Source organism: Platichthys flesus, chromosome 6 (assembly GCF_949316205.1).
Source record: "Platichthys flesus chromosome 6, fPlaFle2.1, whole genome shotgun sequence".
NCBI classification, from domain to species: Eukaryota; Metazoa; Chordata; class Actinopteri; order Pleuronectiformes; family Pleuronectidae; genus Platichthys; species Platichthys flesus.
This window is the reverse complement of record NC_084950.1, coordinates 24,099,396-24,127,147: the sequence shown is the minus strand read 5'-3', so window position 1 is coordinate 24,127,147 and position 27,752 is coordinate 24,099,396. Positions and strand designations below refer to the sequence as shown.

Sequence of the window (27,752 nt, the reverse complement as noted above, 5' to 3'; positions counted from 1 at the left end):
TTGCCAAATTGCCTCACGTGTTAATCTGGAGCCCAGATTGTGGGCCGAGGTGACCCTGGTGGACTCCCTGTGCTGACTCGGTCATGTGTTTACATCTCCAGACAGACAGACAGACAGACAGACAGAAAAAGCTCTGAGGCTTGTTGAATCCCTGCGGTGTCCTTTAAAACAGGCCCCGATTGAGCCAGCCAACACACTTTCCACAATGTCATGGACGAGTTCATGTCAAAGTGGGGCTCTCCCTCCATGATTTGACTCAATTAAAGTCACTGAGACATGGCAGCACAGCCCCTGGTGCATGCGTACTCACACGTATACCTATGGTGGTGTAGTGTGCAAGCACAGACACTGTCAAAAGCCGCCATTGTAGAATCTTTTGCAGCTTGCTTAGTGAGTTACTGTTGCACTTTGGCTTCATCCTCATGAGGAATTGTTTGATAAAATGTGTTTCTCTCTTTCTAGCCTGACAGCTGGTGATTCTGAGACACTTCTATTTTTCCTGAATATGTTTAACACATTGGTCATGGGAGAATTCCTTTGTGATCCATCTAAAAAGTTGTAGGAACCTTTTTATTAAAGGTATTTAAAAAAGATCCACACATATCCAGAATATCATCAGTCCCAAAGAATTTGACACCAGCCCTCCCATCTCAATGTCTTAGCCCCCTCCCCCCCTCCTGTCTCCAGGTGGTACTGTATTTTCCACACCCTGGTTCAGGGATGGTCTGGGCGGATTAGGAATGTATGAACACGGACATTAGGTGGATGGTTGTGGGGATGACGAGATGCAGCTGTTGTTTGACAGCGGGGAAGAATGAGCAGATTGCTCCGTACTTTTTCTGTGGGTATTACTTCTGTAAGATAATTTTCTATTTTTCTCCAATGGAATAAAATATAAAAAATGAGATTTAAATACGGGGCAAATTTGTAATGTTGTAAATTATAGTGTTTTAAAAGAACTGGGGACAATGTGGCCTAGGGGATAGAGCAGGTGCTCTGCAACTAGAAGGTTGCTGGTTCAAATCCCGCTTTTTCCCATCTGCATGCCTAACTGTCCTTGGCAAGATACTGAACTCCCAAATGGCCCCTCATAAATGCTGAGTGTTCTAAAAATGTAAGTTGCTTTGGACAAAAGCGTCAGCTAAATGACATGTAATGTAACTAATAAGGTGCAAAGCATGAAACCTGTTCTTCATTTAAACCAGGTAGCTTTTCAAGGTATGAATTATAGGCTGGATATATAGATGGACAACATGACTGCTCCCCAAAAGTGAAGCAAAAACATCTTGATCGCCCCCTGATGGCTGGCTGCAGAATAAGTCACAAACTTTGTCTCCTCCACTTTATTTAAATTTGATTTGTTATTCGATGCTATATAAATGGGTTCAAACCTCATGATTGACATCCGAGACTAACTTGTGATCGGTCCACACCAAGATTACCACTACAGCTCCAAATGAAGTCAGCAGTGCAAGATGGTAGCACCCGTATAAGTGATATTTTGGCAAAATTTTTGTAAAGTTGTGGGAAGTGGGAGGTAGTCGTCCATATTTAGTTAGGGCCATTGGTTTGAACCATGTAGTGGACTGTGACTGTGTTTTTCACCCTTGGCAGGAGCCTCTTTTAGGGCTGGAATTTGAGTTTACCGTTCACCATCATGTTTTAACCTATGGATCGAGTGAAGACCAAGTATTTACACTACCATACCTGTGTCTTTTGAAGAGTTGTATTAACATAGCTGATCACTGAAGTGGTCAGAAGGAGTAAGTTATCAATGATAATCTAAACAGACAGTTGGAGTGTTTTCACACCTGAAAGTCTGGACCTTGGTCCGAATGAAGGCTCATATCTTTGTTACATTATTGACATTTGATCTTGTTAGTTTTGGTTTTAGATTGTAATTCAGGGAGTGGACCACAGACTTTTGTATGATATGCATGACACTTTCTTCTTCTATTGTTCTATGCTCCCTCAACGCCCTCCAGACTTACGTCCGAGGCTCCTTTCAGACCTCTTATTTAGATTCTTTGACTAAACTGAATAGTCTAGCTCATAGTTTAAAGCTAAAACAATACAAGTTAATATGCTCACAGATGTCTGTGCTCAGGTTGAAGATGGGCAAAGCTCTGCTAAGGATCATAGAGGCCAGTCAGCTTCACCCGCTGAAGTTTAGGTGCAATAAAGCAACAACAAAAGGAGACTGAAGGCTGTGCTAATCAAGTACAATCTACACAAGTCTAATCAGGGATAATAATGACCCATGTGTTGGTGCATAGATTCCTGGGTCACGTTTCCATGCAGGCTTGTAACTTTGTTTCAGTATTTTTAAATCCCTGCATACAGTCTGGTCTGAGAAACTTAAACACAAAAATGTAGCATATAACCAGTTGGCACTCTTTGTTTGAAGGTCCCTCACCCTGTGTTTTTCCCACAATGTATTTGCGTGTGTGTGTGTGTGTGTGTGTGTGTGTGTGTGTGTGTGTGTGTGTGTGTGTGTGTGTGTGTGTGTGTGTGTGTGTGTGTGTGTGTGTGTGTGTGTGTGTGTGTGTGTGTGTGTGTGTGTGTGTGTGTGTGTGTGTGTGTGTGTGTGTGTGTGCAATAAAGAGAGAGATGGGATAGTTGTTAGCTCAACTGTAAAGTTTCTACCATTTTTCTCTTGCAGCAGGACACATGAACAGGAGCCTCAGTGTTTCTGTGAGGCACTTGGAGAATATCCTTGGCCCATCGGGCTGTAATAAATCGTATCTGCTCACAATGTGCAGCACCATGGAGCCGTGTAAGGAATTAACGTTGACATAGCTCTTCCTGTTGTGGAGGCCACGCATGTGTCTTTATGTGATGTTTGTGTCCCCCAGCTTTTGTATCCTAAATGCGTGCATGAATTTGTGTAGGCTCTGTATGTGTGTGTTTGAGTGTATGTGTATTCATGCCATGCACAGCACACCAGCCTTTCCAGTTGACCCCAGCAGACTGAATTTGTGTCTTGTCTTCCATGATATTATCTCCACTCTATTGTGTCAGCTGTTTACTTTCGCGCATTCCCTGCATTCCACCAGATGAGGTTTGTGTCAGGGAGATTTACTCATCTGACATGGAAGGTTTACACTGCCTGACGGCAACTAAACCGAGCTGCCTCCTTGCATGTGTGCAACAGTGCCAAACACATACACATAGGTGAATGATATAGATCATTGGATATTGTTGATTTTTTTTTTACCTCTATTGTGTCTTGGAATTTCTCTTAAGTTTTTTTCTTTGTAGTTTAGTTTTCTGTTTTTCTTCGAGTGCTGCATCTTCCCCACAGTCCCCATGCAATTTGTGAGTGCAACAGAGCCTTGTCACGTGTTGTTTGTTGTGCAGTGTACCGGGGGGTGCGAGGAGCAATCAGATGCTCACGACTTTAGACGGTTGGAGGAATTTCTAACATTTCAGAGAATTGAAGCATGGTCATGAGTCGGTTCCCCCAAACTCAGGAAATGTACTTCATGTCTGGATGCAATTCAGCAGCAAGAAGACAGAAAGACAATATTACGGAAAGGTAATCAGGTAGTGATCAATTTACAATATTGTCGCATAGTTTGCCCCCTTTCTGCGAAATAGCCAAACCAAAATGTCCACGCCTTCCAAGCCACCTTTCTCCACATAAAATACAAACAGTTTAACTTTGTGTAGGTGGTTTAGGTACAGACAACATTTTGGCTCTTCTCTTTAAACAGCTTTCTGCATATGAATACAGATCAATTAAATAGATGATAGCTGATGCAGTTCATTCAATGTCTTCCACCTCTTTTGCTCTCCACATCTGTGAGCAACCAAAGCCTGTGATTGGTCAAGCAAAAAACAGAACTCAGAAGCTTCCCGCCCTAAAGTATTGTCCATCGTCTACAGATTCTGCGTATTCCAATAAAGAATCTGTTTATAGAGATTAGTTAATTGCTGACTCTAAATTGTTTCTAGGTTTGAATGTTAATGAATGTGTTTCTCTATATGTCAGCTCTCCGTTATCGCCTTGGTGGAGCTAATAAAAGAAGTAGCACAGTGTTTCCATTATACTTCACCAACACAGTGAGACACGTGTCTCTTACTGCTCAAATCTGCAGTACAAGAGCAGATCATTTAAGATCATTTGTTTAAGACCTTCATCCTGGTCTGGAACAGAGAAGACACATTTCATCTTTTTGGAACAGAGAACACTTTTTCCTAAACTCACACTTACACAAGAGACAAGTAGATGTTACCCAGCAGTGGAAACATTCAAAATAACTCAAGAAGTTTGATCATCATCTGTGAGGGAACATTTGGTGAATGAGCAGGTCATCTGGGGACAGGGGGCCACGCTTTGATCGTAAACATACCAATATAAACCCAGTTAGGGAATTCATTAGAAAGCAAAGTTGATATGGGCCTCGATCCAGCTATACCCCACTAACAAGGCAGAGAGAGAGAGCGGACCCAGACCACATGTGTGTACGCCCACATCCGTGTTTAGTTAGGGAAATTAGCAGCTACACCCTGTACAGGTAATACAGATAAATATTGACCGCTGCAAGCTTCTCAGTGCAGTACAAGCCATATTTCACTGTATATACACTGTATATACTGCAGCTTGAAACCTATTTTCATTGAGAATTCAATCTGGCAACCACCTGCTCCCAGGCTAGTTTGTTTCAATGATCCCTGTTGGAGGAATTATGACTTGCACTGATGGACATTGGGACACAGATTGTTCTGCGACGACTGTTTCAGAAAAGCTTGTTCAACCACATCTTTTCTTAGCAAGCAGTAAAACAGCTTCACCACTACGCTCACAGGAGAAAGTTCATATTTTCCATATTTTCCCCTCCTGATTAAGTTGTTGAGGAAAATCAATCGGGGGATGTCCTTTGCAAGCCCCCTCAACTCTACACCCCCATCCTCTCTCTCTCTCTCTCGACGTGACAATACACGGAAGCAGCCAGCTGAGGCCTTTTCAGGAAACAGGAGAGCGCTCCCCGAGGTATCATTTTCGCATGCAGAGCTCCAACACATTCCGTCATATCCTCCCTGCTACCAGGAGCGATACAATACTCAGAGAGGGGACAATGTGAGCCAGAGGATGAGGGTGTGCGCCTGCATGACTGAGGTTGAGGAGAGATTTACACACATCAGCCTAAGCCCCATTAGCAGAGGAGTGTTCCACAAACAGGCTTAGGAAATCCCTGCATGTCCAGTATGTGTCCAAAGACAAAATATATTCCACCGCACTGCAGCACATAGCTACAGTGGTGTCCTCAGACATGCTGATGGTACCATTTGCTAATCGTCCGCATCTATCGGGTTAATTTTTTTTCTTTGAGTTTTCATGACTTACATCTGCTTTCGAACGTGGTCCAGATGACTTCAGTTGTCTAGGTGTACAGTAAGTGTGTGTGTGAGTATTTTAGAGGGTGAGCATGAGACCTCATGAAAGCATTTCAGTTTGTGTGTGTGTATATGTGTGTGTGTGTATGGTGAGAGGCTTTGGAAAGAATTTAGTGGGATGGTAGGGTTTCCCTGTCAGGCTCTTGACAAACTCCCCTCACATCCTACGGAATTCCCTCATATTTGGCCGACGACGTCGCTCTTCTCTCCCGCCTCCTGCTTTTTTTTTTTATCCCTTTTAGGACCTTACATCAAATCATTGTGAATTCTTTCCACTAGTGTCTTTCAGGGGATCTGATGGATTAATTATGAAAATATATGGGAAACTAACATCTAAATTCCTCTGCCAAACACAAATTTGTAATTCTGGTACAGGTCTAAACCTAAATTGACCCACTACATCAGGACTTATTTATCCCCTAAGTCCCTGGAGGTTCACTGAGGCTGCTTTCACATCTACCTTGTTTGGTCCAGACCTTTGGACTTTTCAGCTGTCCATACGAAATTTCCATTGTCAAGTAAACGTAGGCGCAGCCCATGAAGGTGATGATGAATGTATTACAAAAGTCCTAAGTGCGCCCAAAACTAACCACATCACAATGTCATAGACATGAAGCTGATTTGTCGCTCAGATTTTCTCCTTATCATATTCCGTCCTTCTGTTGCAATGAAGCAACTTTTACTGTTTCAAATTAATAGCACAGATTTCCTTTGAGACCCCTCAGTAATTTAATTTGCCCATTTACGGGGGCGCTGCTTTAAAGTACCACAAGTAGCCCCCAAAGGCTTTTGAGGCAGGGAACTCATTTAAAATTCAAAAATGTGAAACGCACCTCACACTTGGGTGGTGCAGCTTGTTTCATTTTGGTTAACGATCATCTATACCATTTTGTCAACATACATATATTCTTATTCTGTTAAGAATACTGCACTGACCACTTTGAATCAGGCCTGTGAGCTATAAAACAATGGACGGCTCGTCATTCACTCTGTGGAACCTGTTTTTCCTCTGATGTGTTTTCGGACTGAAACTACTCCCGTCTGCTGTGAGTCAGCCATGTTGTCCCGGAGCCCAGTACAGTATCCAAACCCCATCCTGCCTCCAAACCCACAGGACCAGCAGGCGAGGGGGGAAGTCATTCCCTCAGTTATGTAACCTCCGTACCACTGTTGTCTTGGCAACCCAGTGTTGTCATAGCAACCTGCTGCCAACAAGTTACAACTGGAGGGGAAAAAGGGAGACACCAGTGCTGACAGACACGGAGGGGGCAGTCGTGGCAGAGCAGGATGTGCGTCATCTGCAGAGCATTCTGGCTCGCTGCATTGTGGTTCTGTAGTGATTGTATCAGAATGTGTGTACGTGAGCTTGTGAGTGTGTGTATGTGTGTTTGTGTGCGCTTGTCAAGGTGTGTATGTCTCTGTGTGGGGTGTCAAACAAGTTACTCAGTCCGTCTGTTTGTTTTTCAAGTGATCAGCGTTAACTTTTTATGTGAGCATACATATTTCAGTTTTGTAGGTGGAGAGAATGTGCACATAGATATATACACATGTACACTTGACAGACTTTGCATCTATGTGAGTAAGTTTTCTTGTCTTGTGGTTTCCTGCATGGCGTGAGGAGCAAGGAAGCTCTGTTGGCATCAGAGAGGCAGGAGATGAGAAGCATGAGCCAGCGGTGGCGGCATGCCTGGTTAAAGGGGCACTCCCATTAAACCATTATCACCACGGTCCTCGCAGCTCATAGTAAAATAGTCAAATGAAGTCTGGCTGCCTCAGCCAGATAAAGAAACCACCTCATGAGTCCTTTTTCAATTAACAACCAGGACTGAGATGCTGTCTGATTTTGAGCCCTTCCAAAGCTTTGAGTAGCATGAAATCACAGACAAGATTCTAGCTCCTAATGAGATATAAGAACTTTGAAATTTGAGAGAACTGCGACAATAATCATAAAAGTATGAGGTGTAGTGCATTGCATTCAGTGCATTGGCAGGGTGCACATAGGCAGGCAGGTCGGTCAGGAACAGACGGTATGCCAGCCAATGATTTCACTCAGTCCGGATGAACTTATGTTTATCACATTCTTTTAAGGACCAAAGATGCAGGCTTATTTTCTTTAGTTTTTCCAGAAAACTTGACTTGAAATGGGTTTAAACAATTCTTGTTTCAGAAACAGTTTACAAACCGTACCTAAAACTATTAGCTACTTCACTTTTTACTGAAAAATCTCTCCCCCTCACACTGCCCCTTTTTCAAGAGGATCTGGTGTTAGCGTGTGCCCACACAAACTCTGGTATTCAAGGGCAAGACTGAGTCACTACAACTGAGGAAGAACACAGAGGAAAGCAGAATTATTCTCTCAGAACAGAGGAGGGCAGGAGAAAGAATGGTTTGGGAAAGAGACACAAATACTGTAGAGTGGTAATAAACAGACGGAGGGAGACCGGCATGGCAGACAGAGATGTGAAAAGGGTTATTTAAATGTGATAGCAATTCTACATGTTGTTCCAATAATTTGGACTGGATATACATTCAATATTAATAAAAATAGAATAAACAGCCGACCATGCTCTCTCAAGTGAGGGAGGAGGAACAAGAATTAGGCAGCACACTGAGGATGTTTGATTCCCTTCACTTGTTATTTGAACATGTCTCTGTTCAGATAACAGAGACATCCACATAGTTTGCCTGCCTGATTACAAAGGCAGGCAATGTGTGTGTGTGTGTGCATGTGTGTGTTTGTGTGTTTGTGTGTGTGTGTTTTATTATTGTATCCAAGGCAAAGCAGCCGTCTCTAACTTTCCATCCTCCTCCTTCTCCTCCTCCTTCTTTGGAGCGGCAATTTCCTGAACCTTGGCCAGGAAAGTCTGCGTCGGCCGGCTGGGCTGAGAGGCAGAGAGGGATTGTGGGAAGAAGGGGGGGGTGAGTGAGGCTTTATATAGACACTTCAGCTACACCTCAGTGTGCTTATGTCAGTGAATGAGTGCTAACGGGCCATGTAAGAGAGTTTATTTTATAAACAAATTAAATGAGAAAGGCTAAGAAATAAAGAGTGAGTGAGTGTTACTCTGCTATAGAAGGAGTGAGACATGAAGTTAAAGGGTGATGCTGGGATAAAAATGGAGAGACGACAGGGCAATGAGGCTTAAAATATAGCAAGGGAAAAAACAACTGCAGAGAAAGATTGACAGGTAATGAAGCACAAGCTGCACAAAGAAACACATGGGGGGCCATGACTGTTCATCAGCCACCCATGGGTGAATGAGACCACCTGACGCCTATGACCTCAGCAGAGGGGAAGGGAGGATGGGGGGGCACTTGCTTTTACCACCCAAATCCTTGTACAACATTGTCTCAAGGGATTTTTCTGACAGATTTAGTTACTTTAGAGATGACAGCGTAAACCTTGTATCCTAAGATATGTTACTGTTTTTATCCTAAGATGTTTGCAATGAACTGGAAGGATGACGTCTTCCTTTGTGTTTAGGTAATTCTGAATCAACCCTATGAAAAGCCTCCTGCATCACTTTTAAAATGCATCGTCACAAAGCTGAAAACATCCAAAAAGATGACTTTTTAAAATACGGGGTTCTCACAGACATGTGAAGATGTTATAGAATATGATGCATTACTGTAGATTAAACCACCCAAATGAGATCAGTAAAATACAACAAACACATTAATGCAAATCCATGCAAATCAATATGAAAAACAGAAGTTCCCTTCATGAAGACCTGTCACAGCTCCACAGCTGCTGTCCCACAGCCTGATCTCTGGCCTGAGTTTTCCCGCAGGGATCACTTAAGAACTTGCATCACGTCTCCTCAGACACAGCAACCGGGGGCCTGGGGGGCTGTGATAACGCCTCTAATTTCATGTTCAGCTACACAAAGACAACAAATCTTGCACTTCCTGGTTGTTATTAATTAGCCATAGCTTAAGTGTTGGTTGTCCAAGATTGTATGTCAGATGTACGCACACATAGAGTACAAGCACACTCAAGCACACACTGCCCCCTTGTCCCATTTGCTCGTTATCAGCCGTACACCACTTCCTGAGTGGAATGTTGTGGAAGGCCTTTCTCGCTCTTGCACGATGTTGACATCCCTGGCACAGAGTGTGTGTGTGTGTGTGTGTGTGTGTGTGTGTGTGTGTGTGTGTGTGTGCGTTTTTCTGTTTGAGAGCGTGATAGAATAAAAGCAGAGAGTTGAGATTCCTGAGGATTGAGATCATCCGAGGCTCAGAGTGTTTCAAACTAAACTACCTAAATGATTTGGAGCAAATTAACTTTGTGCTTTTCACTGTTTAAACTTACTGATTTGCAGCTGGATCTGAGCCACTTCCACAGTGTGAGAGTCAAGGCGACTTATAAGAGCGCTGCAAGAAAGAAATCAAAATGTCAGTGTTGTGCAATTGTGGGCAACTTTAAATCGCTTATGTGTCAGTGTAGATGTGCCAAAATTACCTGAAGTGATTATTTTATTCAACAACTGATTTTGGGGAAAGTAAAACAGTCAAGTACATTCTCAAAAATCTTTTCCATCCATTTAGTAAATATTAATTCAATCTCTTCAGTCATAATTTTCATCACACTTCTAAATCAATGGGAAAGGCATAAAGAGCTACCAGGAACCATAGCAACAAGGCCCCTTATGATGAGATACGTTGAAATGTAGAAATAAATGTTTTCCGGCAGGTTGTGGTGTGATGCTCTTCCATGATCTTATTAACATTTTTCTGATGTCGGTCTGTTCCTACTGCCCTCTCTCCTCTCTTCTCTCTGCCACGACAGCAATGCATTATGGTATATATTGCTCGTAAAACAACCATCAGCTGCACACTACTTTTCACAATGCATTGTGGGAAAAATGAGTCCACTTAATAGGTGATATACATTTTCACGATATAGGAAACAATAGCATGATTAGTGGGTGATTTTGGACACAGCCAGCCTATATAGACAGAGACGGAATGATTTCCACTCAGGATTGACATTTGGAGGAGGTGCAGTGTCAGGGCAGGAACAGTTGTGTAACCATCTTATTTAAACATTGACAGGAAGGTTGTTAAAATGTTAATAATTCTTACTTATATCTGTAATGATAATGATAGCAATTAATATTAGTTTTAATTATGGTGATAATGATTTGTGTCCCATCTGGATCATGCAGCTCTGGAGTCAGAGATACCTTCAGAATGTGAGAGAGAGAGAGAGAGAGAGAGAGAGAGAGAGAGAGACGAAAGAGACATGAGTTATTATCATCTGTTTCTTTTGGGAGCGATTAAGCACAAAAATAACTTGGTGGTGACCCAAACTATTTTCCAAAAGAGCTTGAAATTGCAGTGTGAGAACCAAAAAGATGTGATGTGTGATGTTACTGAGGACTAATGTTAAATGCAGAATAGATGCTCTTTAACAATGTTACATGTAGTCTGTGGATATAGACCAAGACAGGTGCTTATCCTTTGACCTGAAATGTCTAAAATGTCATCAGTTTACACGAAAGATCAACAGTCTCCTATAAAAGTCTTTGGATGTGACCCAGTATGTTTTCATCTGCCATGACAATGACCGATTGTGTTTTTTTTCTTCTCCCAGCTCCATCTGATCCCAGGAGGAACCCTTGATCTTTCTAACTGTGCTTTGACCTTTTGGGTTCCAAGTGAAATTTAATTGAGACAAGCTAGAAATCTTGTCTAAAAATAGCTGTTAATCAAAATAAACAGTCTCTCATACAAAGTTTAAGGAAGAATGTCAGAGTCCATGTGCAACTTGTCAGCTGGAGTTAATTTTCAAATGACACAGGCACAAAGAATGCCTGCTATAAAAGGAGATTTAGTTTGCTTGTTAGAAAGAAACCATCCTCCTGTATAATGAATGACTCACCGGCTGTTCAACATAACACGAGTGGAGAGAATTAGAAGCAAAGGGATAGTTTCTCACACAAATTCTTCTCATACAGTTGGCCCCAACACACAACGTATGTAGTACAGTGCCACTCGTGTCAGGACAAATGGCTGCATCTAATCAGTTTGACAGTTTCCAGCCGTCAACAACGTTGCACAGTGAGGCAGCGCTGCACTGCAGCAGTCAAACTGCTAAACCACACAGGCAAGCTGTCTGTAGGGAAGCTGTCAGTCAAGGACTGCTGTGACGAGCAGTTTCAAAACGTTGTCCCTTATAAATCAGAGAAAACTTTGTTTCTTCAGAGCAGCTCAAAGACAATAGGATTTGGGAAAAGACATTTGTCCATAGCGATGAACTATGGAGAGGGAACCGAAATCCCAGGGAATTTGACCCCAACCCAGGCCAACCCTGTCACAAACCATCAGACTACAAAAAATATATTTGACCACCACATTCATCTGGAAGGAACCTTCTTCAGATAAATACAAAAATCATTGACGGACAAACTAATTTGAGAGATAAATTTGATTCTTTTTTGTGAAGGCTATGTACTATATAGTCATAGCATGCCCTTGAGACAGTCCAGCAGGGTACAAGATACAGACAAGTACAGTGGCTAGCATTGAGTATGGCTGGAGGTCCCAAGGTCAAATTGGAAGATAGTGTGGTTGAGAATGGCAGAGCTAAGATCCTGTGGGACTTCTAGATAAAATGGTAATGACGAACTAACCAGACATCTTGGTGTTCGACAAACAGCAGAAGAAGGCAACTGTGATAAATGACGCTCTGCATTGGCCAATCGGCTTGCTGCCCCTCATAGCGAGGGACACCTACCAACTCAACAAAAGCGCAACTGTTTGCTATCCTGGCTCCCAAATGGTGGAACGAGCTCCCCATTGACATCAGGACAGAAAGTCTACACATATTGTTGTGTGATCCCATCAAGAAGAAGGAACATGAGAAACTCGAAAAATACCTAGGGCTAAAATAGGAGCTAGAGGAGATTTGGAATTTCGTGGACAAATTTTTTTAACTTTTGTATGAAAGACCTTTATTTTGTGCCTTATTCAGATTTGCATTTCATTTCTTTGTCTCTCAAAAGAGATGAGCCTCCTCACCAGATAGGTCCAAAGAGGGACTCCCCTGTTCTGATTGTATTTGGTAGCTTGTTCTACCATCAGGAAATCACAGACAACAACAGTGTGGGCTGTGATTGCTTTGTGTTCAGGCATGGCAGACGATGCTCCTCTGAGGGACTCAGTGGCTAAGATGTCTTCACCTCTCACCCAAACACATACACCTCTCTGAACCTTTGCTCCACTATAAGAAGCCTTTACTGTCCATTCTCTAACCTTAACTCAAAAAAGAGCAAAGAATCTGACAGCAGCTATAAGCTTCTTCAGTCACTTTTCCCCCTCGACAACCGGAAATTAGTACTTATTGTTAATTTAATAAAGATTTGACACACAGCTGCTGCATGTGTGGTTTTCCGCCATGTATGAAGAGTATGACCACAGTTTCCATGCTGGACCATGAAGTTAGTCCAAACCTGTGTTGACCAAGAAAACACCAAGAAATTAATGACATTGGAAATAAATCCTTAACTTTAGACAACCACTGTGTGTCACTAGTTTTAGCATCTCAAAAATTGCTTGTATAAAAATGGTTATTTATTTTGTTAAACTGCTATTATACATTTATTATACATATTTTATACATTATTTATGAAAAACAAAAATTATTATAGATACATGTTCAGCATGATCAGCCTTTAGAGTTGTGAAAGGCCTCGATGTAAATGTGAAGCCTCTCTGCCACACCCAAAATTTACTTTACGCTCACTGCCTTCCTTCAGATTTTGTCAGCACTTTTCTGCTAGCTTGTCTGCACAGTCCTGACAAATTACTCATGTCCTTAAGCAATGATTTTTTTCCATCCACTGTGTCATTCCTTCATTCAAAACCTATGAAACGTGCCAACAAAACAAAGCGGTGCGCCACAACTCACAGTGAGGCTTTTGTGGGTCAGGAAAACTGCAAAACTTGTTCTGATGTAACTTTTATTTTCCTTTATAGTACTACTACAACTCAACACTTGTTTTTCCTCCCTGCATATTCCAGGCTCTGACAACTGACTCTTGATTGGAGATTTATTAATTTTTTAATTGAGTAGGTCGATAAATTATTACACAGGCCTTAAAATAGACCACAACATTTTATATGAGTTGGTGATGACTTCAAATTCCAAAAAACAATGTGGATTCATCTGTCATTTGAAGAGAACAAAAGTCTCAACAGATGTTCTCATCCTTTAAAAACAGCAATAGGAGCCATGTGAGAAGCATTTAAAAGATTATTTGTCAAGTGGTGTGTACAAGTGATTTAGGAGAACTTACGGGATTCTGAGAATCCCACCATTCTCGTGCACGTTTGCTCAAATGTGCGGTGGCATTTATCAACAATTACCCGTTTTGAGTGCATTTACTTTGTTACTGTACTTAAGACAATTTTTCATGTATCATAAAAGCACTTACTTGTGTTTACTAATGTTAAAAAGGGGATTGTACTTAAATACGTTTTTGTCCTTTTATTTGTAATTTTACTAAAGTAAAATGTTTGAGCTCCTCCACACCTGATCATTAGACGGTGAGAAGTGTTTGTTGAATCTGACCAGTTCATGTTGGTAAGAACTCAATGTACAAACAAATGTACGACAAATATAACATAAAATAAGGAACAAGTGTTTCACAAGACAAAAAGAAATTATAAAGAACAAGTAAACATCCATTATCTATAAAGCTAATCTTTTGAGGAAAATGGATGAGCTGGGGCAAATCTAAGCTGTATAAATCCTTACTAATGGAACAATCTTTAAATACCAAGTCAAAATATTATCTTTTAAATATCATTATTATATAAGTCAGAATTGTGTCATATTATTTCATAATTTTTAATGACTCTAAGTGTTGTTATGTTTTTCCTACTTTAAAACTGTCTCTTCATGGCTAGAATGGACCTCCATAGATGTAATCAAAGTGCAATAAAATATTTGTCTCAGTCTTCAGCTACATTACACACCCAAGACTGCTCCTCTACAGCAAAGGCTTCTTTTTGCTCTCCCCCTTATTTTCCTTCTTTGAGGACTCACCGGGTGCGGTCTTTGAACTGAATGCATCCTCCCACCAGCTCCACAGGTCGCATTCCCTGATGGAGGAAATGTGTGGTCTGATATCAGCAGCTCTCGCTTACACTCCTCTTTTTCCAGGAATGTTCTTAGGCTACATACATGTAACAATGAGACCCAAAGGGACAAAGAGCCTTGCCCTCAAACACAATGACAGCGAAATGGAACACTGGATATAACCGGTACATGAACCCATGTTAACATGACTATTAATACATAAAAAAAATGAGCTGTATGTTTATTTAAAACAGCATTCTTAATCTAGAAGAAACTTTGTAAACTTCTGATGACATGGAGGTCTGTGCCATCCAAAACCTATATGAACACAGGTGGAAAGAGATAAGTGTCAAAGTGAGGATCTGTATAGTTTAGGAAATGAAAGCAATCACAAACTTGTATTACTCGAGCTAAACAGCTGAAGCTGATATTAACACTGTTAATATGTTAATACTGTTAACAATACTAAGAATGATAGTATATAGTACTTTAACTTCCGTATTTTCATTTAATTTACATAATACATCAAATGGTGTTCAATCAAAAATGTCTATCTTATTCATGACTGATCATGTGGATGCATGCTGCAATAGAGGTGATTGATGACCAACACAGCAGGAGATTCCCGGTCAGACATGTTCTCTGGAGCCTCCAGGTGAGGATTGGCTCTGAATGCATGAGGCTGGTGGTAACTTATGAATTCCTCTGTGGGGATCATTTGATTCTGTTTACAGCACATCAACTCGGCCATCGGCCCTTATCCCCAAAGGCGCTCGTTGTCTTTCCAAGTTGACATGTTAGTCAGCCTTTTCTATACGTATGAATCCTCTTTTTCATCCTGCAAATTTTAAATCTCATTCAAGGGGAATCCTCTGGGCAATCCTGCTTTGTTCTCACATGAGGTCACCATGACATTATACAGAGTTTTTAACAGGGGCAAGGCAGGTGAAAATTCAAATACAGCCCTTACAAATTTCAGAAGGATATCCAGAGTTCATTGCATAGATCCTACAAGCAAGATGCAACTTAAAACTGAATGATAGAAGGATCTCTCTGAACATGGCTGCGCACTGCTCTGTTCAGCTCCTCATCTTCACCTCCTGTTGACTAACAAGACAGGACAAACAGCTTCATTTGGTCATCAGGCACAACTATGGATGCCAGATGAGCCTGTAATGAGTGAGCGAATTGAGCTTTCCTCCACCAGAAGTGGAGTGGAGTGCTTGTTTGTGGAAAAAGGTGGAAAGAAAATGGGAGGGGGCAACCCCCTAAAAATATCGTCCAGAAGCTGTTTTGTCAAAGTGGCCAAATGGTGTGAGAGAGGAGGGAGCAGGAAAAGAGAGAGCGGTGGTAACAAAGTGCACAGTGTCTGGGTCTGGATGGAGTGGCTGGAGAGAGAGAGAGCTAGAGGAGAACTGAACATGAGAGAGTGAGAAATCAGGCATAATTACAGGCTTACTGCAAGTCAGGACCATTTTAGCAGGGAACTCCATGGACTGGTGGGGTGGGGGCTGTGCCTCAGTGAAGGGATGTTTGTTTGACTGGCCCAGTGGTTGCTTCCCAACATGGCAACCGCCTGTTCGCAGCATAGCAACCACTCCTTCCACTCCACCGCCACAGGGAGATTCCCCCACACAACGTATCATTTGGATTGAATGGAAACCAGACACATGTCCTTATCATCATCGTTACCCCAGGCAATAACACGAGGCTTCAAATGCACATTGCCTAGAAGAGGTAATACAGTTGATTGTATCCAAAGTATAACCTACTGCACTGTACGTCCTTACAGAACAATAAATTCCAAGTAATGTAATGTAATGTCATGTAAATGCCAGTTCATGTTTGGTGCAATTCACCAACAGAACTGGAATGGCATTCAGTAAAGTACATACCTCTGCCAAGGCCCAACAGTCCCTTTATGAAACCACATTCAAATTCTATGTTTGGATTTTTTTATTGGATCTGCACCAAATTCTACACACTCATAAATATCAGATTTTCTCATCAAAATCCATAAGATATCAAGGAAATATCTATTCTAGCAACTTCCTAGATCTGCCCCCCAATCTGGATTAATGCCTAAATATTCTGTTTTTTTTTACCTGACCCATACTACATGCTTCCACCAGGTTTCATTGTAATCCGTCAAGTCATTTTTGTGTATTCACTTCTACAAAAACATAATAGGTTGTCCATATCTCTTGCAAAACCACAAAGTGAGTTTGTCATTGAGGACATGTGAGCCTAACCAGGACCTAACATATATACAGCCAGAGGGAGGACATTTTAGCTTACCATTTAAATGCAAAAATAACAAAAAAATATATAGCAATTTTATATATTACTGAGTTGCTTTTTTTTTGTATTCATGAATTGTCTCACTGGTCATTTATGCCCCAGATGCCAGAGGTTTCCTTCCACCTCCTTAGGATGTGAAGTGTTGATATTAGGATCAAGACAACTCAAGAGCACAGAGAGGTATTGAATAAATCTTGGCACTAAAGTTTCATAAAAAAGTGTCAAAGCCATTCATTCATCTTCATGTTGTGTTTTTCCCCACAGCAACAAACTGAAAGACACATAGAACACCAGATAGTATAAGTAGTGTGACCTGCACAGCCCTCTCACATTACAGAGGTGTCCTGAAAAGACATAACTTTCATGTCTTGTGTTTCATGAGGTGTATGGTATGAATCTGGGGGCCGAGTTTAAATTAAATGAAAAAACTTGTAGTTTAAAAGCTACCCAGCAAAACAATTTTCACAAACAATTTTTAACAAAGAAGTTAATGGTGTATTTGAATATCCTAATGCATGTATTGAAAGCTCTGTTTTTTTCTTCAGATCAAAGCCACCAATACAAATTGCTGCACATATCTTAACTGGTTATGTGTCACCATAAGCATCCTACAAGTGAGGTACAAAGACTAAGTATGTGCAGACAGCTAAAGACAATGCAGCGCTGTATTTGTGAGAGTGGACTGGGCCACATGCTCTGTCTTGAGGGGTAAACCCTGTCACAAAGTAGCATCTTTAAAACCAGAGATTCCCCCCCTTGCCGTGTTAAAAGAAAGCTTTGTGCTGTGTTGAAAGTTGTCCAGCGGTGGCCATTTTGTGTGAAAGCATCATTCACATCCCAGGGTTAGATTTCTGTGGAAAACTACCCGGGGGCACTGTGCGTGTGTCAGCGATCCAACATGCCTATTGGCTCCTGGCTCCTCAGCTCGCCACACCCTCCATATGTGTGTCAGGTGTGGAAGTAGCTCAGGAATGAGAATACCTCAGCTCGCTGAGAGCAGAGGACTTTAAACAGTCAATGAAGCTTTATCAGCAGCACTATTGACCAAGTAGGACACTTTACTCCATTTAACAGCTGTGTAGGTTAGAACTGCAAAAGAAAAAGCCAGCTACGCAAAAAGATGTACATGTCCTAACTTTATATCGCTGCTGCCTAAGAGTGACAAAGACAAGCAATGAGCATTTGTTGACATTATTGATCCAGTAAGATCGATCAATCAATCATCCATTTTATTTGAATAGCCTATTCACAAATCACAGTTTGTCTCATCGGGCTTAACAAGGTGTGACACCCTCTGCCCTTAACCCTCAACAGGAGTAAGGAAAACTATAATAAAAAACTTTCAACAGGGTAAAAAGAACGTAGAAACCTCAGAGAAAATCACATGTGAGGGATCCCTCTCCCAGGACGGACAGAAGCTCAAGAGATGTGTAGAAGTGTAAAGAAGAACATCAGAAAGATACAGGTATTTACAGCATTGATTAGAAGAAACAGTTGTAGCATAATTGAAGGTCAATGAATTGATAGATTATTCTCAGTATGTATGATGTATGTGAGTAGACATATTGCATATCAAGCAATCTTGTTGAAATTAATTGTCCATGATCCAGAGTCCATCGTGATGATCCAGTGTCGCTGTCAGGATCCACCATTGTGATCCACTATCAGCTGCCACATTGGTCATGGTTCACCACCACTTTCCATGATCAGCTGCCAACATGATCAGCCAACACAATCCATGATCGGCCTTCATGATATCCAATTTACAATCCACGACCATGATCCATGATGTGGCCCCAGCTGCAGTCCTGGATCTGCAAACCATAAAGCACAAGGACTCCGGAGACTGAAACTGGGAGGTGATTCTAAAGGAGAGATCCCATTTGCTCTCTCCTTAGCATAGAGTACATACATCTGCTGCCATTGTCAGAATGACAACATTCTAGTGGAACTAACTAGTGTCCTCCATTTTTCATGTCAGACAAACTCAGTCAATGCAGGATGCTTTTTTTCAAATAGTTTTTACATGAAAAATTGGTTGGAGCATGTAGTATGGGTCAGGAAACAATACAAACTATTTTTTGCAGATTCGGATCAGGTGGCAGATCCAGGAATGTTTTTCCATTATCTTTAACATAGCCAGAGAGGGCTTTGTTTTTGTTTTTTTGCAGTTTGATGTATTTAATGGTCCTGTTGGTTCTTGGCGGAGCTATTAGTCCACTGAGTGTCATTTTAAATTCCCAAGTTTTTTAGATTAATTAATTTATTTTCTATCAAGGCTGTTAAATCAGTGCATAAACGGGCTCTTCATTTAATGTTTGACAAGCCAGCCTAGTATCCATCGGAATATAATCCATATTCGACAATTGTTCAGTTGGTAATTTACCACTTTTGCCCAGCCAGGAAATATTTAATACTCAGGATGAGTTTGTAACATAAGACCTGTGTTTGTCCTGTTATTGATCTTTAATGATCATTAATAACCATGTTTATAAGTATTACAATACTGATCAGTTACATTATGACTGATGCATTTAAAGTGAATGACCACATTCAAAAATGAGCAGAAAGACAACACATCTATCTGGAAAATTGTTGTGATGTGTTTGTGATATTTGTTGAGAACACAATCTCACTTATCTTATTTTTGCCAACTAAAAGCCAAGCCCAAACATTCCTGTGCCTGATGGAGGTTGATGGAGCATGCAGAGCTAAAAAAAAGACAGAAAAAAATCTCCACACATCTTTAAACAGTTATTCAGACCTTCCAGTCAGAGCTGCTGTGGTTTGAGAAATGTGGGCTGGTGCAGACGTGTGTGTGTGGGGGGGGGGGGGGGGGGGACTATCTTGAGGACGATATGCTGATTCTCATGAAGCAGATGGGTGTGTCAGACCCAGCCCGCATTGGTGTTAGGGTTGAAAGCATGAGTAAGGCGTTATGGTTAGAAGAGGCAGAAACCTCTTGAGTGATACTGCTCATACAATCCTTATTCCTGGAACATCTTTTCACATCAACATATACTATGTTATTATGTATTATGAATGTTATTTCACAGTACGGTTTTTTTTCAGTTTCACTCAAACCGGATGTATGTGTCCAGATAGAGCATAAACACGGTTCATGCATCTTTTCTACCCTGTTATTATGTGAGAGGGGCACTTCACTACAGCTTTGTATCTGCTCTTTCTTTCCTTTTTACCACAGTCACACTCCAGGGGGCTTTAAAGTCACACCCCTAATCCTGAGGGTATTCTCAGACAAGAGTAGCAGGACAAGACCCATTCCCCATTAGCTCAAAGAAGGAGGGCACAGTGAATAAACATCTCATACACTCTTAGACACAGTTTTATAACACATGCCAGGCTTTTTACCTCTGAACCTCTAAGGTGATGTTTATTTTTTGTCTTATACTCATGCTCTACTTGCAACAGGACACAGAAATAAAAAAGACCAAATGTAGATGCACGGGTGATGATCGATGAACCAATCAAGCCTTATTCGTATATCACCCCCAATTTAGTATACAAACTCATTCGCCCCGAAAAAGTAAGTGAACTTAAGATGGTTAAGTAAGAGTAAGTAATTTCAATACATGAATACTGGATGATCAAATTAATAATAATTTAATATATAAATACCCTGCCAGGCTCAAATTCATACTATACATAAATAATGAAAGTTTTTAACTTAAATTTAAGTATAACATGCCGTAGATAACTTATCGTGTAGGGGAACATATAGTTTAACTGATTGTTACACCAGAAACAGATTTGTTTCTAGTCCTGAAGTGGGGTGGTAAAGAAGTCAAGTCCGTCCATCCATCCATTATCCATACCAAGTTACTGTGTTAAGGGTTGCAGTAGGGGCTGGGCTGGAGCCCATCCCAGATGATATTGGGCAAGATACCAAGTACACCCTAAAAAGGTTACCTTTCACATTCCCTCCAATCCACCAAACCAAATCTGCATGTTTTGGGCCTGTGGGAGGAAGACAGAGTACCTGGAGAAAACACACACAGACACTGTGAGAACATGTAAACTCCACTACAGTGAGGTTTTGCCAAACATAAAACAAAGTGAAATATACAGATATAGCTGTTTGACTCAGCACCATATGGTTAAGCCACAACATTAAAATGTTGCTTAATAGGGAAATAATGTAATTGAAACTCTCAGAAAGGCCCCATTGTGCATAGTGAGTACATTTAGGAGCCAGTATAACTCTTGGTAAACAGCAACCAGTTTGGCAACAAGGTGTATTTATGGGATAATGGTAAAGTTAATGTATGGAAACAGTGTAGAAGTAGAACAAGTCAGAAAACTGCCTCTGTGCTAGTTTTACAGAAATACTCTAGAGTTAACATTAGCAACCATGCAGCATGGATTAGATTTATGTTAGCAGGATTATGCAAATCTACTGGACAGATTACAATGGAACGTGGATGAAAGATGAGAAAGAACCCCATCAGATTGTTACGAATCCAGTCAGGGGGCAGATCCTTGAAAAATAAATTCACTTTCTCTAACATTGTTTGTTTTTTAATACTTTCAAAGATTTCCCAGGAAACTATTTATGAATATGAAAACATCAGGCACATTGTGACTGATTTATAAAATTAGATGTAATGCAGCTTGGTTCATTGTAAAGGGACTGTCACATCTTTGTGAAGGCTTGTTTGATGGAAATATGTTTTACTTTTATTAGAACCTTTTTACACATTGGTATTTATATTTAAAAAGGATTAAACTCATTTCTCTTTTACCCAGACAACTAAGATCAACCTCCCCCAAAGTCTGTTTTGAACTTATGTGCCAAACAGCTGAAAACAAGTCTATCAATGGTTAAATGGGTCCATCATCTCTGGCTGATTCAACACTGAAGACAATATACCAGTGTGGTACAGGGCAAGACCCAACAGCTGCTGTGCATACCTTCCAATGTTGTCATCCGTCACGTTCCTGTGATGCAAAGCCACAAAATCACTCTCAAGGAGAGAGGAAAACATCAGTCTTCCACCTGGTTTGAACCAACACTTACCACTTAAGAGAGTAATTCTTTGTCGGCCATACATGAGAGGAAATATATCTTCTTGGCACAAGGAGTGACATGTCTATCAGGCCTGGGATGGCAGGGTCTTACTAAAAGATTAAAGGGAATGTAGAGCAAATTATGTTGTTGCTATATTCTCGTTGAGATACGTGCTGCATTAGTGACTTTTTACTTTCACTGAGTAAAGCATAACAAGCCACACAACCAATGTTCAAAAAATTCAAACCCTCTTAGGTTGATGACACAAAGCTTTTATGGGTCATGCTCCCAGCAAAAGGGTGTCAAACTGAAATGTAATCAAAAACTATTCAAGTGTTTTCCCGGCAACAATAGTTTCCTGTGTGATCGAAGCAACAATGCTGACGTTTCTGTAGCACAGTTTGGTAAATGGTTGCATTCAAAGCTCCTCACAATAGTCCAGTGGTCTGGACATATACAGTGTCAGAGCGGCAGGAGAGATATTAACCCTTAATCATCCTATATGTTGAACTATAGTTAGACAATATTGGCAACATGATTAAATGGCAGTTTGAAAAATTTAGTTAGGGGCACAATATACCTGGTTGCTTCAAGAATGCTTTGGAAAAGTGTAGTGGGCCTTGTGTGCATCGGCAAATGTATCATCAGCAAAGAGTTTCACTTGGCTGCTCATGCAACTCCAGGCCTGAATTCCCCAGAGGCTATTCAAATGATGGGGTTACCCTGAATTTGACAGTTCCTTGAGAAAAAATACCCCAAATATAAATTGTTTGTCTGTATTTACCATTGTCCTGTTTACAGGGCACCAAACAGGGAGGGGCAAAGTGTTAAAGCATCCCTCTCTCTTGATTTGATTGGCTGCCTGAGACAAGTGGGACTTTGATGAGTCCTGTGACGCCACACTTTGCGCTGAAACTTGATGATATTTGACCTTTTATGTGCATTTAAAATCCGCTGGAAAAACAAGTGTGCGACTGCCATGTGCACCACAGCATAGGAAACAGTGGTTTGCTGGCAGAGTGTTTCTAGAGACCCCTCTCTGTGGGTATGGCCCTTTATTGAGCGTCATGGAAGTGATCAAATTGATATTTAAGGTTTATTGATTAAACTTCCAACCTCATAAGGAACTCAAACCTATAATCCGGGTCAATGATGACCATGTCCATACCCTGAGACGCATTATTATTTGTTGGTAGCATTATGAAGCTGCTATCAGACAAAGTTACACACAAATAACAGATGGGGCAAGGTTTAAAGCATGTGACGTCAGGGTTGCATTTACATTGTCAGATGTGTGGTTTTCCCATGTCTGGACAAATCAGGGTCTTTATAGCAAACATTGCTTCATGTTGTGTTGTTCTTTGCCTCCTCCTCATCCCAAATGTTTTCACCTCAGGGTGAAAAAAGAGCCCTGATGCACTTTAAAAGGTTTGTAAAAGTCCAAACTCAGGAACAGCATCCCTCAATCACTGAATACGTGCAGCAGGTGGAGTGAAAGTGGAGCGGCAGGGGACACTAGATGTTGTCTTTGTGGGACAGTTTGTGAGACTGATCAGGGCTATTTTGGAAAATGGTTTGAGGGGCTTTGGAGCTGGTTGTGAAATGTTTCCAGTGCTTGGAACAAATGTGACAGTCAATGCGACAGTAAGCCAGGGCCTGTCAGGACATCACTCCCTTGAAAAAACGTCCCCCTCTTCTCATCTCTCCATCCATTTACTGCAACTGAGGGCTGAGCAGGAAGAAAGGTGAAGAGTCACTAGTATAATTTCTACACTCTATGCTGTATGTACTGACAACATTTTTTAATGAGATTTTATACCTTTTACTTGTATCTCTCTAAAACTGCTGTGATCACAACATCTTTTATTAATCTGTTGTTATTTTGCTAGTACATAGCTTGGAGCATCACTATAGGAACACTGTGTTCTAGAAATATGTGAGTTCAGACTTTTTTTTTTACAACTATTAATTAACTAATTTGTACTGTAAAGTCCTGGCTAAATATTCTGGCCTCACAGTATGGAGATTATTGTATTAAGCAACCCACATTTCAACATGAACACGCAGGTTGTCAGACTCACAATTCTAGTCAGAATGTGAGTCTGAGACCGCTCCATTGGGCTGTGATTATGGGGCGTGTTTCAACTGACTAGGAAATAAAATTCCTCTTCGCTCAATTGGATAGACCTACAACCAGTCAGAGCAACGTAGTATGTGACGTATGTCAAGCAACGCATTGTGAGTTATTTACTAACGCCGGGTTCACACCGGACGCTGAAGCGATGCCGAAGCGATGCAGAAGCGACGCTTCAGCGCAGCGTCAAGCCTTAAATAACAGCTGGCTCCTATCCGATCGTTTCGGCGTCGAGTCTATTTTTTGCGCTTGACTCGAGTGTATCGCACCAGCAAACACACTGAAAAACTATATTGATGACATATTTTATATGATATAAATGATCAAATATGCATCCCATACTTTGAAGTCCCCTTCTGTTGTCCTGGAGTTTTAATTTGACCAATGACATTATTAAATGTCCCCCTCTGCCCATCCACTACAGCCACAAAAGCAGTGATACAGATAAAAAGAGAGAGAGAGGGGGCTACGTATTCTCCACATCGGCTTGAGTGGAGAATACGTAATTTACCCTCGACACCCGACATTAAACGGAGCAAACAGCGGAGAAGTTCTTCAACATGGATGACATTAAATGAATAATTGAAGTGGAGAAGTGCAGTGAGTTGTATGATCCTCAGAACATGTTGTATAAAGACAACACCAAGAAAGACAAATGTTGGGACGCTGTTGCTTAATGTTGGAGCAACAAGTAAGTATATGCTTTTAATCTACTGGATCAACGGGTGAAATTATTAGCGCTGCCCGGCGGTTCAGCGTCGCTTCAGTGTCTGGTGAGAACAGCCAAGCGCCGGCCCGATAGGGATTAGCACGGTGCTTTGGCGTCGCCTCCACGTTCTCTGTTCCTCTTTCAAAATGAATGCGCTGTCGATGTCTTCTAAAACAGACTCAATGGCAGCATCTACACATCTGAGCTCTCCAGCGGCAGGCATGTTTGTTGAAAACGAATTCAACCCAAGGGCACTTTGATGACGTGGTTGATTACGTTACCATTGGTCATCTGTCCATCATTGTATAAAGCGCGCCCTGACAATCTGATTGGCCCGGTCGGGCATAATTTCTCCCCAACGGAGCGACTCCAGACCGAACTTCCCGACCTCAAATGTTGTGGGCGGGGCTAAGTTCGTCTGGCATCCAGGCTAGCTAAATGTATCACTTTTTCTTTTCTTCATCAGAAAAAAAGCAACCTCATTTTCTCTGTATGTCAGAAGAGTTATAATAAGCCTCTTTTTGTTGTTTTCCTAGTTTATTTATATGTGTGTTTGCTATCATTTCATTATATTTATCACAGCTGCATTTTTTCATCTGTATATTTCCCACGCACTTTAATTCAATTTCCAGAATTCTTGATTCTATCTTCATGTTAAAATATCCATCTCTGTTGCAGACTGATGGTCATTTTTCGTCTTTAACAGGCTCATTTCACTACCAGCTGCTCTATGCCAGAAAGCAATATCCATTATTACTGGAAAGAATTTTGAATGAGTCATTCACAAAGAGAGAAAATGGCCGTTGGATTTGCCAAACTCCAGGCTGGCTCCTCCTACCTCCTTTACCCAAAAACCAAAAGCAGGGTTTTCAGGGGCCGTACGGGCGCATTTTATTACAGTGGCTGCAAGGAATCACTTCAGCTGGGATCAAACCTTTGACCTTTGAATGTGCAGTACTGTCAGCAAACTCAGACTTCTTCAAAACAGATACTGTCCATGTGTAATTCCAGCAGTGGCTGCACCATTCTGTACTAACAGAGACCAATACACACTGACAGACAACCTCATACAAACACTTATGGTTAAGATCAACATACCACAGAATGCGTGTGTTACAAACAGACAGGCACGTTCGTATGCATTTATACAGTGACACAATATCTGCTTTTATTTTGATCAACCTTTGCTGCTGTTTAAGTCAGAGCTGCTCAGTCAAATTAAAACCCATTCCAAACAAATCTGAGGTGACAAGCTCTGCTTTCATTTTTACACTGTGGTGGAAACTTTGGGTTTACATAAATGATGGTCTGGCTCTCATTTATCACACGTTTTCACACATGCAACATTTCTGGTTTGGCTCCAATCTGAGCCAAATCAATTAATTATGGCAGAGAAAATGATTATGACGCAAATATTTTAATGATTAAAGATGATCTTCCACAATAAATCAATGTCGAGAAATGATTTATATCTTTATCTGGTGAATAAATACTTTAGAAGGTTCAATTTTCCACCATACATCAAGTTAGACACAGACACACATTCATACTTTATACTGTCAATACATGTAACCATGCATGCAAACAGGTATTTCCACAACTCAAGGCACACACACACACACACACACACCTCCCCACACTGTCCTTAAGATTATGATTGTGTCAGACCGTGGAGTCGAAAGCCCTTTGGGTGTAACAGGAAATCCCAGAACACTATGGGTGTAATGATATCATTGTTCCCTCTGGAAACTCCTGGACAAATGCGCATTTATTCCTTATGAAGTCAGAGGAAGCGTTCCATGCCGTTCCACATTAGGACGCAGATCCCAGAGGGAACGTCCTGGAATGTGGCTGTTTGGTGAATTTGTTAAACATTTACCTGCAGGATCGAGAGCTTCAACTTTTACTTTTCTACCCAATGGTCAAAATACATGAAAATATAACAGGAACGTGACTGTTGAATAGAAACAAGCTCAAAACTGAACTGAACTATTGTTTGTCAACTGAACCATCAATGGATAACAAGCTTGCAAACTTAATTCAAGTTAAACTCAAGTTTGAGTTTCTTGAGAGTTCAGCCTCCATAATGTCCAGATGACTCTAGAAATCAAATATAACCTTCAAGAGAGAATTCCCATGTACAAACATCAATTCTTCATCAGAATCTGGAACATTGGTCACATGATTGAGGAATAACATGATTCTGTATGGTCCAGTGGTGTGCATATGTCAACATATCAGTTTTACCAAATGTGCAACAGCAAAGCACACTTGACCAATGAGATGGGGAGAGACAAAGGTCCAAAAGGTTTGTTTCAAGTGAGGAATACATCCCATGCTCAGTAGGCTCATGACAATTAAACTCAATCAAGTGAAACCACACAAAGTGCAGTAGGTTAACAAAGAGTAAATTAGAATTAGTAAAGTGTATATTAGTATGTAGTAATAGGCGTAATACTATTATGGTCTTAGAACTCGTGCAGCTTCACAAACATAACAGCAAAGTATTTCTGTGATATGACTGCTTTCCATCTGCGTTTTGGCTTTATAACTCATACAGTAGACACCATGTTAAACAGTTAATTTTAAAACAAATACCAGACACCACAATATAATGCAGTTTATAAAAGGGATATTAACGTATAAAAAAAACTTGAATAGTGATGTAAACGATGATAAATCATGAGCTCTTGATATAACATGTCAAGATAATACCATTATTCATCCCAACACGGTTGCTGTAGCTGGTGATTGACACATGGAAGCATCTGCTGATTATAACTATGTTACTTCAACAGTGAAAGGAGTTTTAAAATTAGCATTCTAGCAGAGAAATTGAATGCCTGCAAAAGTACAATGACCCTGCAACAAACAACAACTCTGTGATGCCTGTAGTGTTGTTTGTAACTGTCATTCCAATGCCTGTATAAAGTTTATATGGCAACACCTGGGGCTGTTGCGTGGTATTGCAGTATCTATTAACATTGTTGTGCAAGTACAAACTTAAAATTAGCTATCTCAAGTTTAAAATTAAATGACCTAGTTCTCATTGATAGTTCACAATTTTGAACTAGGTTCCCAGTCACAAAAATAA

The 27,752-nt window shown here is 40.9% G+C and overlaps 1 protein-coding gene across 1 annotated transcript in view; it reads left to right on the top strand.

The window, feature by feature from the left end:
- Positions 1-5,304: 5,304 nt before the first annotated feature.
- cav2 (caveolin 2) overlaps positions 5,305-27,752 on the top strand; it is a 39,189-nt gene continuing 16,741 nt past the window's right edge. The window contains exon 1 of the mRNA XM_062390838.1: positions 5,305-5,398. The gene's annotated coding sequence lies outside the window, so the exon portion shown is untranslated. The remainder of the gene's footprint in view (positions 5,399-27,752) is intronic.